Source organism: Choloepus didactylus, chromosome 4 (genome assembly GCF_015220235.1).
Source record: "Choloepus didactylus isolate mChoDid1 chromosome 4, mChoDid1.pri, whole genome shotgun sequence".
NCBI lineage: Eukaryota > Metazoa > Chordata > Mammalia > Pilosa > Megalonychidae > Choloepus > Choloepus didactylus.
The window spans coordinates 105,030,536-105,049,153 of record NC_051310.1 but is presented as its reverse complement, the minus strand read 5'-3'; the positions used below and the strand labels follow the sequence as shown (position 1 = coordinate 105,049,153).

At 39.6% G+C, this 18,618-nt stretch overlaps 1 protein-coding gene across 8 annotated transcripts in view; it reads left to right on the top strand.

Annotated features, from left to right (window-relative positions):
- Nucleotides 1-18,618, top strand: part of NEO1 (neogenin 1) — a 276,268-nt gene that overhangs the window by 193,148 nt on the left and 64,502 nt on the right. The window lies entirely within an intron of this gene.

Sequence of the window (18,618 nt, the reverse complement as noted above, 5' to 3'; positions counted from 1 at the left end):
ATCCGGCACCCACAGTAGCCTGCCACAGGGATGAGAGGTAGGCACTGGATACCCCAGCAAGTTCACTGTGTGTGGTAAAACAAATCTGGCTTCCAGTGGTGCTCTGTTTCTAGCTGGCCAACAAGACCTGGGTTTGTTTTAGAGCCCTGCTTTAACAGTTGGGTCTTGCGTATTTTGCAGGCAAAATAGAGTCAGGTTTTCATGCAAGGTCTGTAGACCAGCTCCTGTGGTCCTCTAAAGAGGACTCAGTTATTTTACATGAAAATAAAGATGTTTAGTTACAAAATATTAGACAGCTCTAGTTTCTCCCTAACATTCTCAGGTAAAGTAAAAGTAATATTCTTATTAACCAAAAATAAGACCAGATGGATGTTTGTGTTTATAAAATATGCCAATGTATATTAAGCTACATATTACAAACTACAAATAATAAGCTATTAAATTTCTCAATAAACCCTAAATTATTTTACTTTAATTTGTAAAAGTTTTACCCAAGTTATTTGATTATTCAAATAAAAGTCACATGCATTCCACACTCAATTTTTTTTTTAATTAAATTCAGTTTTATTGAAATACATTCACACACCACACAATCATCCATGGTATACAATCCACTGTCCACAGTATGATAACATACTTATGCGTTCATCACCACAATCTATCTCTGAACATTTTCCTTACATCAGAAAGAACCACAACAAGAATAAAAAACAAAAGTGAAAAAAAGAACACCCAAATCATCCCCCCATCCCACCCCACCTGTCCTTTAGTTTTTATCCCCATTTCTCCACTCATCCATACACTAGATAAAGATGGACCACACTCAATTTTACAAGATAAAACTTTAAACCTTCTTGTTAGTGGTCTTGAAATCATATAAGGTTCCACATTTCAAACCTGATTACATTATTGACAATCTAGTTGGCTCATAATTAGGGCTAAGTAAGTACTCAGTGGTTGGTGCCAATGAAGTCTAGCCCAGCCAGCACTCTGAATCCCAGGTTGCATAAAATAATATCACCACTTTAAGAGCAAAAACAGCAAACTGTTGTCCTATTGATGAGTAGGGGCAACATATTCTTGTAAAAATTCAACACACGATTTCTCAATTTTTCAATAATTCTTTCTTTTACATTGAATCAGATTTGCAAAAAGGAACTCAGATAGCATTTCAGATAGCACCTATAAAGTAAAGCCATCATAACACCAGTAGACTGTAGAGACAAGCTACATTTATAATTGCCAAGGGAATGTCAATCAAACTTGCTATTTATGCTGGGGAAAGTTGTCCAATTCTGAAATTATCACTAAAAATATATGTATGGGTATTTAAAGAGGTGATACCATCAACCTGGCGACGTAAACAGTGGCTCTAGAAAGCTGCATGGGGTTCCCCTTGAGTCTTTTGCTAAATACTAAACCACAAGTACACAGGGCAAGATTTTACAGGTTCAGAAAAAGAACTACTACTAGGGGAGGAACAATTACTGGAAGCTGTGTGCTGAAAAACTACTGGAGCATGCCCAGGGTTGAGAAACATTCACCCTGCACATGGTTGAGAAACATCCAGCCAGTCAGAGTGGAGACACCTCATTGAACACCCCAGGCGTTCAGTGCAGAACATAGAAAGACTGTATTTTAGTAGTAAAGCTACTGTAGACCCTTTCTAACAGAGTTTAAAAACAAACCTTGAAAGGATCAAGCTGATCTGTCAACAAATTAAAGTCTGCTGGAGCAAAATTCAAAACCCTGTTGAGAAGCCAACAAAGTCTAAACATTCATCAGGTAGCGTTCATAATGTCAAGCATACAATGAAAATTAGTAGGCATGCCAAAACAAAGAGGAGGCGGGATATCAACCATAACCTGAAGAAAAATCAGTCAGTAGAAAACAACCCAAAAATGATACGCAGGATGAAATTATCATATAAAGAATGTAGAACAGCTATTAAAAATATGTTCAAAGATTTAAAGGAAACCATGAACATAATGAGGGAATAAATTGGAACTCTTAGAGAAATGGAAATATTAAAAGAAGAAGTAAACAGTAAGTCTACTACAAGAAAATGCATCTGAAATAACATTTGGAAGAGTAGCAGAATTTTGTTAGAAAAAAATCAGTGATGCCAACAAGGATAAATTTATCTTTTCAACTGCCTAGTTGAGCTGTTCCCAAAGATTCACATAAATTAATGTTAGTGCAGTAGCTATTAACATAGCTCTACACAGTTGGAATATTCTTTTCATGTTGCTTTGTACAAACTATATAATTGGTTTTAAGCAGATGCATAGGTACAGTATAGGATAAGTACCACATGTGAAAAACATAAGATCTTTTAGGTTAATGCTAGCTCAGTAGGTCTTATCAGTGTAATGCGGATGCAGAGAAAGCTATTTTGATACTAGATAGCATCGGCAAATAACACAGTGTCTCCTCTTAAGTAGAAAACCCCTGCTCTAAAATGTTTTGGCCACTTCATTTTAAAATTTTATAAAAGGGATTCAAAACCGTAGTATAGAAGGAGGAGCAGGAACAACTAGAAAAATTTCATCAGCAGAAGAGAACTACCCTCAAATACTTGAAAATTATCCGTGGCTATCATTCATATTAAAGAGCATGGTATAAAAAAAAAAAAAAAAACAGAAGGTATTGGAAGCTCTGTGTATGTGGCTAGGGCTTTAAAAAAAACTATTCATTTTGAAATAATTTTAGATTTACAAGAATTGCAAAAATAGTAAAAGGGTTCGTATAGTATGCTCTTGACTAAGTTTTCTTCTAATGTTGGGATCTTATTATCAAACCTAAGAAATTGACGTCAGTACCATACTGTTAACTAAACTTTAAACTTTATTCAGACCTCATCAGTTTTTCCATTGAGGTTCTTTTCCTATTCAGGGATCCAATTTTGGGTCACATATTAAAAATTTAGTTGTCTTGTCTCCTTAGTCTCCTTCATTCTGTGACAATTCCTCCTTCTTGTTCCAGCCCTTGACACTTTTGAAAGGAACTGGTCTGGTATTTTGTAGAATATTCTCAGTCTGGGTTTGTCTCGTGTATTCTCAAAATTAGATTGAGGTTATAGATTTGGGGGCGGGTAAGGGTGTGAATATCACAGAAGTAATGTGCCCTTTTCCACACATCCATATCAGGGGATACATGATAAAATGGGTCATGTTATTTGGTGATGTTAACTTTGATCACTTGGTTAAGATGATGTTGGCCATGTTTCTCCTCTGTAAAGTTATTATTTTTCCCTTTGTGATTAATAAATATGTTAGAAGATGGGCTGTGAACTTTCGCAAATATTCTGTTTCTCCTTAAACTTTTGGGGTAAAGCTTTTTGACTGCAGGACTTTATTGTAGAACAATTGGGTAGTCATTCCTTTTTTGTTGTTGTTACTAGGGACCTTCCCAAATAGAAACATTTGTAAATCTCTGCTTCTGTTCAGATTCTCTGCTTCAATCTCCTGCCTAGAGGTAGCTACTCTTCTAGAGGTTGTTGTGGAGGGAGACAGACAGTTTCATATTTTGGTATGTGGTGGGTTTTTTTGTTGTTGTTTTTTAAAATTCAGTTTTATTGAGATGTAGTCACATACCATACAGTCAAACACAGTGCACAATCAACTGTTCATAGTACCATCATATAGTTGGGCATTCATCACCCCAATCAATTTTTGAGCATTTTCCTTACTCCAAAAAGAATGAAAAGTAAAAAAGAACACCCAAAGCATTTCATGCCCCCATCCCACTCCATATTTTATTTAGTTTTTGTCCTCATTTTCCTACTCATCTGTCCATAGTATGTGGTTTTAATTCCTCTGTCAGTCACCTCTGAGTCCAGATTCTTTCTCTGATTTAATTCCTCCAGAAAGTAAACCTCTCTGGTTCAGTTTCTCCAGAGTGTACACTGTTTGTCTCCAGAGTGGGGGATTTGGAGATTAAAGAGCTCCTTTTACAGACTTTCAGATGATTCCTTTGTCTCCCATATAATCTCTGTCTCCTGAGGTGCTGCCATGTCTCTGAGGTCATTTGACTTGAATCAAGGGGTGGAAATGGGAGTGGCACCACTCACTATCACTCCTAGCGATCCACTAGAAAACTTTTACTACCTTTCCCTGCAACCTTAAGCTCTGCTGATGATCTACAGGTCTTAGTTCCAAAAGGAAGAGTGCTTCCACCAGAAGACACAACAATAATTCCATTGAGCTGGAAGTTAAGACTGCTACCTGCCCACTTTGGGCTCCTCATGCCTCTGAATCAACAGGCAAAGAAGGGAGATTACTGTACTGGCTGGGGTGATTGATCCTGACTGTCAAGGGGAACTGGGACTGCAGCTACACAATGGAGGTAAAGAAGAGTTTGCCTGAAATGCAGATCTCCTAGGGTATCTGTTAGTACTACGATGCCCTCTGGTTAAAGTCAATGGAAAACTGCAACAACCCTATCCAGGCAGGACTACTAATGGCCCAAAAACTTCAGGAATGAAGGTTTGTGTCACTCTACAAGGTAAAGAACCACAACCAGCTGAGGCACTTGCTGAGGGTAAGGGTAACATAGAATGGGTAGTGGAAGAAGGCAGTGATAAATACGAGCTACTACCAAGTGACCAGTTAATGAATGAGGACTGTACAATGATTATGAGTATCTCTCCCTTGGTCTGTTTTTGTTTGAATCTATACATATACACCACTGCTTGGTTCTCAGTTTGTTGTGCCTTTGGTCAGCTTCCAGTTTTTGACAAATTTGTCCAGCATCTTGTTTGCTTTTTAGAGAGAGGATTTGTTGACCTCCTCAAACTGTCGTGCCATAAGTCTGAAGTCCCGGTCTGTGCCATCTTGTAATTAATCCTGGTATAACTTAACTGCCTGTTTGATTGTCTGGGGTCACATAAGACTGTTTCTCTTAACCATTCAGGTAGGACATGGAATAACAGCAGTAGAATCAAGCTGGGGGAAAGTAGGTATAGAATACTGGGGCTACAGTGGACATGGATTTTCCCCATAATTCATTTGGAATCATTTATGACTATCTGGTATTATTTACACTTCCATTCTCTGTATAACTGGTAAAATACATTTGCTTTGCAAATGGTATGTCATTGTATAAATACTATTTATATACTCTTTTTTTTTTTTTTTTTTTCATGGTTTAAGTAGAGAGTTTAAGGTTTATTAGAGGAAGAATGCAGGTGGGAGCCAGCGAAAAGAAAGAAAGAAAATGGCTCCAGTTCTCTATCTGAGAGCAGCATCCTCCAAAGGAAAAACCCACATTGGGATGGGAGGGTGTTGGTGGGGGAGGGGGCCTGCTGAGTATGTCCTGTGCCTTGATTGGGTGAGTTCCTATCAATTTCTGGGCTGATTGATTGCTAGGGTTCTGACGCATCACTCCTCTCTGAAATGCAGCTGTGCCATCCATCTAGGGAGAGCAGGCCTTTCTGGGTGTTCATCTTATGGGCACATGTGATCCTGCCCCATCCGCTCCCTGGGGGTCGAGACGCCACCACAGCTGGAACAGCCTTGAACAGCCTTCATCCTTTAGTTTATGGCGCACCTGGTTTTTCTGAGATAAGCTGCGGGGTCCCTAGGTCATAAATTCCTTCTATATACTAGATTTTTTTTTCTGGAATCTGACATTCCTGCCTTTTATTTTTTTTTTATTTTTTTTTTATCTTCATTTTATTGAGATGTATTCACATACCATGCAGTCATACAAAACAAATCGTACATTTGATTGTTCACAGTACCATTACATAGTTGTACATTCATCACCTAAATCAATCCCTGACACCTTCATTAGCACACACACAAAAATAATAAGAATAATAATTAAAGTGAAAAAGAGCAATTGAAGTAAAAAAGAACACTGGGTACCTTTGTCTGTTTGTTTGTTTGTTTCCTTCCCCTATTTTTCTACTCATCCATCCATAAACTAGACAAAGTGGAGTGTGGTCCTTATGGCTTTCCCAATCCCATCATCACCCCTCATAAGCTACATTTTTATACAATTGTCTTCGAGATTCATGGGTTCTGGGTTGTAGTTTGATAGTTTCAGGTATCCACCACCAGCTACCCCAATTCTTTAGAACCTAAAAAGGGTTGTCTAAATTGTGCGTAAGAGTGCCCACCAGAGTGACCTCTCGGCTCCTTTTGGACTCTCTCTGCCACTGAAGCTTATTTCATTTCCTTTCACATCCCCCTTTTGGTCAAGAAGATGTTCTCCGTCCCACGATGCCAGGTCTACATTCCTCCCCAGGAGTCATATTCCACGTTGCCAGGGAGATTCACTCCCCTGGGTGTCTGATCCCACGCAGTGGGGCAGGGCAGTGATCTCACCTTTCAAGTTGGCTTAGCTAGAGAGAGAGGGCCACATCTGAGCAACAAAGAGGCATTCGGGAGGAGGCTCTTAGGCACAACCATAGGGAGGCCTAGACTCTCCTTTGCAGCAACCGTCTTCCCAAGGGTAAAACCTACGGTAGAGGGCTCAACCCATCAAACCACCAGTTCCCTATGTCTGTGGTCATGTTAGCAACCATTGAGGTGGGGTAGGCCAATACCCCTGCATTCTCCACAGGCTCCTCAAGGGGGCACTACATATTTTTTTCCTGGTTTTTTTTTTTTGTTGTTGTTGTTTTTTAACCTGTTCTTCCTTTTTAAATCAACTGTATGGAAAAAAAAAAAATTAAAAAACAAAAAAACAAAAAAAAAAACAAAAAAGAAAAACATACAATAACAGAACATTTCAAAGAGACCTTAACAAGGGAGTAAGAAAAAGACAACTAACGTAAGATAACTGCTTTACTTCCAACCTGTTCCTACTTTACCCCAAGGAAGTTACATAATATAGCAACATTTCTGTGAACTTGCTCCTACTATATCCATCAGAAATTAACAAACCATAGTCATTCCTGGGCATCCCCAGAACGTTAAATAGCATATCTGTTCTTCTTGGATTACTGTTCCCCCTTCCTTAATTGCTCTCTATTGCTAGTTCCCCTACATTCTACATTATAAACCATTCGTTTTACATTTTTCAAAGTTCACGTTAGTGGTAGCATGTAATATTTCTCTTTCTGTGCCTGGCTTATTTCGCTCAGCATTATGTCTTCAAGGTTCATCCATGTTGTCATATGTTTCACGAGGTCATTCCTTCTTACTGCCGTGTAATATTCCATCGTGTGTATATACCACATTTTATTTATCCACTCATCTGTTGAAGGACATTTGGGTTGTTTCCATCTCTTAGCAATTGTGAATAATGCTGCTATGAACATTGGCGTGCAGATATCTGTTCGTGTCACTGCTTTCTGATCTTCTGGGTATATACCGAGAAGTGCAATCGCTGGATCAAATGGTAACTCTTTATCTAGTTTTCTAAGGAACTGCCAGACCGACTACCAGAGTGGCTGAACCATTATACAGTCCCACCAACAGTGAATAAGAGTTCCAGTTTCTCCACATTCCCTCCAGCATTTGTAGTTTCCTGTTTGTTTAATGGCAGCCACTCTAATAGGTGTTAGATGGTATCTCATTGTGGTCTTAATTTGCATCTCTCTAATAGCTAGTGAAGCTGAACATTTTTTCATGTGTTTCTTGGCCATTTGTATTTCCTCTTCAGAGAGCTGTCTTTTCATATCTTTTGCCCATTTTATAATTGGGCTGTCTGTACTATTGTCATTGAGTTGTAGGATTTCTTTATATATGCAAGATATCAGTCTTTTGTCAGATACATGGTTTCCAAAAATTTTTTCCCATTGAGTTGGCTGCCTCTTCACCTTTTTGAGAAATTCCTTTGAGGTGCAGAAAGTTCTAAGCTTGAGGAGTTCCCATTTATCTATTTTTTCTTTTGTTGCTTGTGCTTTGGGTGTAAAGTCTAGGAAGTGGCCGCCTAATACAAGGTCTTGAAGATGTTTTCCTACATTATCTTCTAGGAGTTTTATGGTACTTTCTTTTATATTGAGATCTTTGGTCCATTTTGAGTTAATTTTTGTGTATGGTGTGAGGTAGGGGTCCTCTTTTATTCTTTTGGATATGGATATCCAACTCTCCCAGCCCCATTTGTTGAATAGACCATTATGACTCAGTTCAGTGACTTCAGGGGCCTTATCAAAGATCAGTCGGCCATAGATCTGAGGGTCTATCTCTGAATTCTCAATTCGATTCCATTGATCTATATGTCTATCTTTGTGCCAGTACCATGCTGTTTTCACAACTGTGGCGTTATAATAAGCTTCAAAGTCAGGGAGTGTAAGTCCTCCCACTTCGTTTTTCTTTTTTAGAGTGTCTTTAGCAATTCGAGGCATCTTTCCTCTCCAAATAAATTTGATAACTAGCTTTTCCAAGTCTGCAAAGTAGGTTGTTGGAATTTTGATTGGGATTGCATTGAATCTGTAGATGAGTTTGGGTAGAATTGACATCTTAATGACATTTAGCCTTCCTAACCATGAACATGGAATATTTTTCCATCTTTTAAGGTCCCCTTCTATTTCTTTTAGTAGAGTTACGTAGTTTTCTTTGTATAGGTCTTTTACATCTTTGGTTAAGTTTATTCCTAGGTACTTGATTTTTTTAGTTGCTATTGAAAATGGTATCTTTTTCTTGAGTGTCTCTTCAGTTTGTTCATTTCTAGCATATAGAAACATTACTGACTTATGTGCATTAATCTTGTATCCTGCTACTTTGCTAAATTTATTAGCTCTAGTAGCTGTATCGTCGATTTCTCAGGGTTTTCCAGATATAAGATCATATCATCTGCAAACAATGACAGTTTTACTTCTTCTTTTCCAATTTGGATGCCTTTTATTTCTTTGTCTTACCGAATTGCCCTGGCTAGCACTTCCAGCACAATGTTGAATAACAGTGGTGACAGCGGGCATCCTTGTCTTGTTCCTGATCTTAGAGGGAAGGCTTTCAGTCTCTCCCCATTGAGTACTATGCTGGCTGTGGGTTTTTCATATATGCTCTTTATCATGTTGAGGAAGTTTCCTTCAATTCCTACCTTTTGAAGTGTTTTTATCAAAAAGGGATGTTGGATTTTGTCAAATGCTTTTTCAGCATCTATTGAGATGATCATTTGATTTTTCCCTTTTGAATTTTTAATGTGTTGTAATACGTTGATTGATTTTCTTATGTTGAACCATCCTTGCATGCCTGGAATGAACCCCACTTGGTCATGGTGTATGATTTTTTTAATGTGTCTTTGGATTCGATTTGCAAGTATTTTGTTGAGGATTTTTGCATCTATATTCATTAGGGAGATTGGCCGGTAGTTTTCCTTTTTTGTAGCATCTTTGCCTGGTTTTGGTATTAGATTGATGTTAGCTTCATAAAATGAGTTAGGTAGTGTCCCATTTTCTTCAATGTTTTGAAAGAGTTTGAGTAAGACTGGTGTCAGTTCTTTCTGGAAAGTTTGGTAGAATTCCCCTGTGAAGCCATCTGGCCCTGGGCATTTATTTGTGGGAAGATTTTGACGACTGATTGGATCTCTTTGCTTGTGATGGGTTGCTTGAGGTCTTCTATTTCTTCTCTGGTCAGTCTAGGTTGTTCATATGTTTCCAGGAAATTGTCCATTTCCTCTACATTATCCAGTTTGTTGCCATACAGTTGTTCATAGTATCCTCTTATAATTTTTTTAATTTCTTCAGGATCTGCAGTTATGTCACCTTTTTCATTCATTATTTTGTTTATATGGGTCTTCTCTCTTTTTTATTTTGTCAGTCTAGCTAGGGGCTTGTCAATCTTGTTGATCTTCTCAAAGAACCAACTTTTGGTGATATTCATCCTCTCTATTGTTTTTTTGTTCTCTATGTCATTTATTTCTGCTTTAATCCTTGTTATTTCTTTTCTTCTACTTGGTTTAGGATTGGTTTGCTGTTCACTTTCTAGCTTCTTCAGTTGATCCATTAGTTCTTTGATTTTGGCTCTTTCTTCCTTTTTAATATATGCATTTAGTGCTATAAATTTTTCCCTCAGCACTGCTTTTGCTGCATCCCATAGGTTTTGGTATGCTGTGTTCTCATTTTCATTCGTCTCTATATATTTAGCAATTTCTCTTGCTCTTTCTTCTTTAACCCACTGATTGTTTAGGAGTGTGTTGTTTAACCTCCAGGTATTTGTGAATTTTCTAAGTCTCTGATGGTTATTGACTTCTAATTGTATTCCATTGTGGTCAGAGAATGTGCTTTGAATAATTTCAATCTTTTTAAATTTACTGAGGCTTGTTTTATGTCCCAGCATATGATGTATTCTGGAGAAAGTTCCGTGAGCACTAGAAAAGTATGTGTATCCTGGTGATTTGGGATGTAATATTCTGTATATGTCTGTTAAATCTAATTCATTTATCAGATTGTTTCGGTTTTCAGTTTCCTTATTGGTCCTCTGTCTGATTGATCTATCTATAGGAGAGAGTGATGTGTTGAAGTCTCCCACAATTATTGTGGAAATATCAATTGCTTCCTTTAGTTTTGCCAGTGTTTCTCTCATGTATTTTGTGACACCTTGATTGGGTGCATAGACATTTGTGATTATTATTTCTTCTTGTTGAATTGCCCCTTTTATTAGTATGTAGTGGCCTTCTTTGTCTCTCAAAACATCCCTGCATTTAAAGTCTATTTTATCTGAGATTAATATTGCTACACCTGCTTTCTTTTGGCTGTAGCTTGCATGATATATTTTTTTCCATCCTTTCACTTTCAGTTTCTTTGTGTCCCTGTGTCTAAGATGAGTCTCTTGTATGCAACATATTGATGGTTCATTTTTTTTGATCCATTCTGCGAATCTGTATCTTTTAATTGGGGAGTTTAATCCATTTACATTCAATGTTATAACCGTGAAGGCATTTCTTGAATCGGCCATCTTATCCTTTGGTTTATGTTTGTCATATATATTTTTCCTCTCTCTCTATTAATATCCTTTATTGTATCCATACCGAATCTCTTTAGTACTGAACCTTTCTCCAGGTCTCTCTGTCCTTTCTTTGTTTCTCTGTCTGTAGGGCTCCCTTTAGTATCTCCAGTAGGGCAGGTCTCTTGTTAGCAAATTCTCTCAGCATTTGTTTGTCTGTGAAAAATTTAACTCTCCCTCAAATTTGAAGGAGAGCTTTGCTGGATAAAGTATTCTTGGCTGGAAATTTTTCTCACTCGGAATTTTAAATATATCATGCCACTGCCTTCTTTCCTCCATGGTGGCTGCTGAGTAGTCACTACTTAGTCTTATGCTGTTTCCTTTGTATGTGGTGAATTGCTTTTCTCTTGCTGCTTTCAGAACTTGCTCCTTCTCTTCCGTGTTTGACAGTGTGATCAGAATATGTCTCGGGTTGGGTTTATTTGGATTTATTCTATTTGGAGTTCGCTGACCATTTATGATTTGTGTATTTATGTTGTTTAGAAGATTTGGGAAGTTTTCCCCAACAATTTCTTTGAATACTCTTCCTAGACCTTTACCCTTTTCTTCCCCTTCTGGAACACCAATGAGTCTTATATTCGGACGTTTTATATTATCTATCATATCCCTGAGGTCCGTTTCGATGTTTTCAGTTTTTTTCCCCATTCTTTCTTTTATGCTTTCATTTTCCATTCTGTCATCTTCCAGGTCACTGATTCATTGTTCAACTTCCTCTAGTCTTGCACTATGAGTGTCCAGAATCTTTTTAATTTGGTCAACAGTTTCTTTAATTTCCATAAGATCATCTATTTTTTTTATTTAGTCTTGCAATGTCTTCTTTATGCTCTTCTAAGGTCTTCTTGATATCCTTTGTATTCTGTACTATGGTCTCATTGTTCATCTTTAGTTCTTTGAGTAGCTGCTCCAGGTGCTGTGTCTCTTCTGATCTTTTGATTTGGGTGCTTGGGCTTGGGTTATCCATATTGTCTGTTTTTTTCATATGCTTTAGAATTTTCTGTTGTTTTTGGCCTCTTGGCATTTGCTGAACTTGATAGGGTTCTTTTAGGATGTGTAGACCAATTGAAGTCCTTATCTCTAATTTATCAGATCTACAGCTTCGTGGAGTACACTTTCTCTAACTAAGCAGCAGGTGGTGTCCACGAGCCACCTGTTCTCCACAGGCAGTTCTCCCCTGCTTTGCCTTTGTGGTGAGTGGGGGAGTGAGTCTTGTGGGGTCCGATTGGTGTACCAAGCTTGCGTGTGTAGTTGGTGTTGCCCGCCCTGTATATGAGGCGTGTTTCTGGGCAGTCAGGGAGGGGGCGTGGCTCTAACAATCAAATCTCCCTGGTGATCCTGGAGTTTTAAAGCTGCTGCAATAGTCTAATCCTTCAGTTCAGTCCTGCCACAGTTTGTCTCTGCCACTGACCCACAAGTCCTTGGTACTGGCATATGGCTCCTGAGACTTGTAAGTGGGTCCCCCTTCCAGGCCATGCACCCCCTGATCCTCTGTTGAGGGATGACTGTGCTATGTCACAGGTGAGTGCCATCCCCCCAGGGCGGTTCTGGGCTGCTGGGCTGTGTAGGGAGGCTCCCAGTCTGCTGAAATGATGGCTGAATGGGGCTTTGTTAATTCACACTGCTCCACCTTCCTAACTCTGGGACAATCAGCTGAGGTTGCAGGGAAGGCTAATGTCCACGCCCAGTTTTGTGGAGTGTGCCTGTTATTTAAAGCACTTCCGTCACACTGGGTTGTGTGGGGCAGCTCTGGGCTATGGGGCTGGTGATGGGCAGGAGTGTTTCCTGTCCATCAGGATGATGGCTGTGAGCGGACACCCCCCTTTTCTTGGGAAGTTGTGGTGTTTAGTGAAATTTCTTAGCCACTGGATTATTGCCTTTTGTCTCAGAGCTCTCTTAGTTCTGCTCTTGTCTTGACCTGCCCAAATTGCAAGTCTTTGAAGCTTTCTGTATTGGGCTTCTTAGAGTAATTGTTTAAAAAAGAAAAAAGGATTAAAAAAAAAAAAAAAAAAAGGTCCCTCCTCACAGATCTAATGGGTTATTGAAATGCTAAGAGACAAAGCAATTAGGGCCATTAAGGAAAGTTCCACAGGGCAGAGAGATCAGCTTTTCTTGGGGATTTGCATATGAGCCTGAGGGCCTGAGCTCTGCCCTTCCCCTTTCTATGTTCACCAGAACTCCAAAAATCCTCCGCTTTTATTTTGGAGTTTTTCGTACTGTTTTTTTCTATGTCTGTCTCCTCTCTGCTGGGCTGGCTGCTCTCAGATTCTCTGGTGTCTGGTCTCAGTCTATCTATGGTTGGAGTTTGGATCAGTAGAATGAGTTTCCGATAAGGGCTGCCACTGCAGTTCTCCCTTCTCCTTCCTGGAGCTGACAGCCCCTCCTCCCATGGGACTGAGCCTGGCAGGGAGGGGCGCGGGTCCCCTGGCAGCAAAACCTTACAGATTTCGCTGATCTCAGCAGTTTCACATTTTCATGAGTGTTGTATGAAGTATGCCCAAAGTCAGATTGCTCTGTGGTGTCCAGTCCACGCAGTTCCTGGCTTTCTACCTACTTTCCTGGAGGAGTAACTAAAAAATACAGCTCACCAGTCCGCCATCCTGCCCCGCCCTCCTGCCTTTTATTTTTCATAAAAAATTTGTACAGGTTTGGGTTGAATTTTGGGTTAACGCTTTAACTTAGCTCGAAGCAACCTTTGTAGGGAATAGGGGCGTCACACTCTTCTCTTAGCTACTTCTGGCTGGGTGTGGACGGAGTTGGGGAAGTGTTGCTTTGAACTAAGTTTTAGCATTATTAGATTGATGTTTGGATATCTTCTGTTGGAACCAGCTGGTAGTGATGCTTTTGCTGCTGCAGGAGCAAATTCTCGAAGTTTTGGTGCAACAGGAGCATGTTTTTGGAATTTTGCTGGTGAGTCATGGCTGCGATTGACCTTGCTGCTTTTTTTTAAAAGCTTTTCTTTGTTGTTGAAGATGAAGCTTTGACTTGTAGCTAACTGCAAGCACTTTTAGAAAAGCAATAGAGTAAAACAATGTAACTTTCAAGGAAATTTGGCTGTTTTTCTGAGATAACACTTTAAAAATAACTAAAATTATAGCTAGCAGTGGTATATTGTTGTTTGATGTCATGCACATCAGTAACTAAAAGAAGGTTAGAAGTTTTTAATTTTTATAACATTGTTTAAACATTTTCTGCAACTTATACCATATTACGTAAATTTAATTATTTTTAGCACTTCATTTTTTCTTTCAAGGTGAATGAACAAATTCCTTGCAACTGTTGGGAATAAAAAGATATTCTTTAGGGCTTAACCTTTAGAAAGCAAAACGTTAAAAGTTATCAGGTTTGAAACAGTATTATTATTATTATTATTATTTAATAAAAGCAAATTTCTTTTAACATATTTTATATTAAAAGTTACTAAAGTGATTTTTGAAATTGTTTTTAAGCAAACATTTTACAACATACAATTGCCATGATGAAAATAGGGTAGGAGAAGCAGGAAGAGAATGGCCTGGTTGATAGTAAAATAGCAGGAGACAATAATGTGAGGAGTTCTCGCCTCATCCATCCATCCTCCGGTTGCGCCAGGCATGTGCCCTCCAGGCTTGCACTGCACCCCCCTGCCCAGGAGAGGCGGGCTGGAGTGGGAGATGGGGGGAGGGGCGCACGGATGGTGAGCAGACTGCGTGCAGGCGGGGTGAGGTGAGGAGGAGGCGGTGGCGAAGGGACAAGAAGGGAGGGGAAGGAGTTAAGGATGCGGGGAGGGAAGCAGAAGGGGTTAAGGGCTAGGGAAGGGGAGCAGAAGGGGTTAGAGAGGAATCGGGAGAGGGAGTATAGTTACGAGGGGGATGGTTTGCAGGGTTAAAGAAGCAGAAGCTGCTTAAAGGCTTTTCAGGGTTAACTTTTGTAGAGAGGAAAGCAGAAGACTTAGAAGGTTTTTTTGTGAAGGAGGAAGATTTGGTAGGAGGCGACAGATTGGCACAAAGATAGCCAGGACTGAGGAGTTTAGAAAGTTTGAGAATAGGGAGCTTAAGACCACTTGTCATTGTGCCGAATAAAATTATTAAGTTTAGCAAGAATTTGCCAATTGAAAGTGCCATTTTCTGTCTAATGTTTTTGTTGCTCTAAAGGATATTACGGCCAAATTGTATTGGTTCTACTTCCCCTTTTAATTGAAGTTTATTGAGATTGCGGAGTAAACATCCGAGGGGAGTAGATTTAGGAGGAAATGCAGTTTCGAAGTCACTTAAAAGTGACTGGTTATTACCTATGATTATTTAAGAAATTTAAGAGGTTTGTAGCTTGTTAGGGAACTTTACTCGCTAAAGGCTTACAGAGATGGCCCGTGAGAGACGCACAGTCCCCTGCTCCTTTAGAGGCTTACGGTCTCCCTGAATGAAGCTAACACGAATTGGGGCTATGCTCGTGGGAGGCTTACGGAGATCACCCGTGAGAGGCTCATGGCCCCCCTGCTTCTTTGGAGGCTTACAGAGGCCCCGAAAACGTTGCTCAAGTGAGACTTAACGGCCCAGATCCACACGACCCATCGCAGCAACAAAGCAGGCGTCTCCGGTTTGTCGTTGGGGGTCAGGAAATTGCGTGCAGTCTTTCACCCAGGGCGTGCCCTGAGTTACTTTGACTGCTGCCACGGGGAAAGACACTCCCAGAGCATTGGAGAGTTTTGACTGAGTGCTCAGGTTTTCCTAGGCTTATGAAGCCGGGCACCATGTTAAAGCAGGCTGAGGTGCCGCACTGGGGCAGGCCAGGGTGTCCATGGGACACCAAAGAAAACTCTCAAGGGGAGGATCTGGGCAGAAAGATGTCACTTACCTAGGGCCGAATTAGTTGTAGGTATTTGAGAGCCGTGAGGGTGAACCAGCGTCACTTCAAGGTGGTCTGAGTTGATGGATTCAAGCCGCTGAACGCATGGAAACCTGAATGGCTGTAGTTCAGGGAATGAAGTCGACTGGAAGGCTGCCCTGTTGCCCCGAGGGGCGGGGAAACTCAAATCTCAGTCAGTTCTCCAAACAGGATTGACTGAGAGGCTGTCCCATTGCCCCCTAAGGGGCCGGAGACTCAAGCCTCAGTTGAACCTCCGTCCTGGGTTTTCGGCACCAGATTTTAGGTTGGAGTCATTCAGGGATCCACACAATGCAGCAAGTCATGGTTTAAATAGAGAATTGAACGTTTATTAGAGGAAGAAAGCAGGTGGGAGCCAATGAAAAGAAAGAAAGAAAGTGGCTCCCTATATACTCTTTTGTATCAGCTAAAAAGATTAAAATATTGCCCATGTAATGATAGTCTGGAAATGTTGGTTTGCATTGTACTAACATTCTCCCTGAATTTTCTTCCATTTGTTAATAAGTATGCATTTATTGATTATCTAAAGTGCATAGAGCAATAGTGAGTGATTCTAAGATGAATCAGATACAGATTTTTGTCTATAAAGAGCTTATAGTTTAGTATAAGTGGTACATCATGAACATAAGTAATATAAGTAGAAGTGCTGGATGCCAGTAAAGAATTATAGATGTGTGCTTTGGAAGTTCAGGAGAGTAATTAGGTTTTCCCTATCTGAGTGATTCTTTCAGATACCCCCCATTATCCCCATCACCTAATGACTAACACATACATAATGTTTCTTCATGCATTTTTCTTATTTTATATTTATCTAGTTCATATCAGCATAGGACATAGAGAACATTATTATTTCTAATTTACAGATAAAGAAACATATCAAAAAGGCCGGGTAACTTGTCCACGCTCATATTACTAAGGAAGCATCAGAGTCATAGGTATTTGTAGTCTAACTCCTGGGCTCTTTCCAGAATGCTGTGCTGATTCTCACAGAACAAATTTCCTCTTCTCTGCAGACAGTAGATAATTGGAGAAAACTTAGTTTGGTGAGTAGGGTCAGACCTAGAAGTGGATTAGTGTGTTTCTGGACAAGTGCGAAATGAAGCAGCAAGAAGCAAGACTCTTTAGTCTACTCTTTAAACCATTTCCTTGTAAAGGTTTTTAGGGACTTTTAATTTTACAGTAATCAGAGATCCATATTCCCAACTGATTCTTACATATTTCTCGTATGGATGTTGGAGACATTCATATTCAGAACCAAATTCAGCATCTTCCCCTTTTATATTTCCTTTCTCTGTTAGTGATGACACCAACCACGCAGTCTCCCAAGCCAGAAAGTCCTTCACTCCTTCCCAGCCTTCACCCAGCATCTAATCCTGTCAGCCCCACCTTACCTCTTCAAGTTGTTATGTGAATAAATTGACACAATAAATGTGAAAATACTCCAGTGAAAAGTATTGATTCTTGAGATGGCACATCTGTTGAAGCATAAGGGACAGAATGCGGCCTCATATAGGCCATTCAAACTTAACTTTCTTATAATATTGACACTTGTTTCAGTGAAGTTTGTGCTTATATCTGAACTATAACATTATAATCTTACATTCTGATAGCACTTAAAAGCACTTTGCACCGAGGGAAAGAGAAGAGATAGAGAGGGAGAGAGAATAAACGATTTGTCCAAGGTGACGCAACCAGGAATAGAATGGAAGTTTCTAGCCTCCTGTTGGCTAAATCCAGGAGTCTCTAAGACTAGAAGATAAGGTTGGTTGTAACACTCCACTACTTACCCTCTGTGACCTTGGGCAAGTGATTTAGCTCTTGTAAATGTGGGTCTCTAGATAAGCTAAAGATACAGGGATAACACCTAATTTGTAGAGTTGTAAGGATTGAATTAGTCCAAGAAAGAGCCAAAATATCACATAGAAAGTGCTCAGTAAACAGTAGTTGGATCACTCTTCCTCCCTCCCACTTATCTAGAGACTCTAGGTTGGCACGTTTCTGTCCCTTCTCCTAGAGAATTTATTTTGTCTGACTTATTTATTTAGACTGCCTCACTTCAAGACTCTTGCAGACCACAGACATTTTCAGAAGGTTGTTTCCCCCACCTCCCTTATTTAGAACTCCGTCCAGAATTTTCCAGTTTCCCTCTCTGCCTCTCTCCTACTAATTTCCTTATGAAAGTTACTATACTGCTATTCTAATGAACCCGTTTAGTTAAAAAATGTGAGATTAAACCTGCACTTTGTGGTCACAGAATGAGGGAGATTTTAGACTCAATTTTAGGCTCTAAATTTCCAAAATTAGAGTCATCCAACAATAGAATGTGCTGCTTTAGGAGGTAATAAGACTACACATGATTAGGTGTAAATACAGAGACTTTGATTAGCAGAGCTTCACTTGATGCTGCTTCATCTATCCCATTCAGTTCCTGAGGTCTGCAAGCCATTTTAATACATGTTGCAGTAAGGATAATAACAAACAGATAAGCTAGCTAAATACTGTATTTTTGTGGTTTTTGAATTTTAGATTCAGGATTTTATACTGTCTTAAATGAATTAATAAGGTTAGCAAATGAAGGGTAACCAAATGAAGTGAGGAAAGTTGACAACCTTCTCTGGGTATTGCCAAATACAGAGAGCAGTGTTTAATATTAGAGTGAAGTTGAAGATGTGACTCTTTCAGCTCTGCTAAGTTTCACTGTGGAACTGCAGATACTTATGGCCCTGCAGTGCATCACAGTAACCTTGGTCCTATGTCAGATGTAACTAAGCTCATCCAGATTGCACACACTATTCCGTATTTTGATAAAGTAAAAGAAGATATTGAGGTCTTTTCATTTACAAGATTTCAGTGCCGAGTTTGA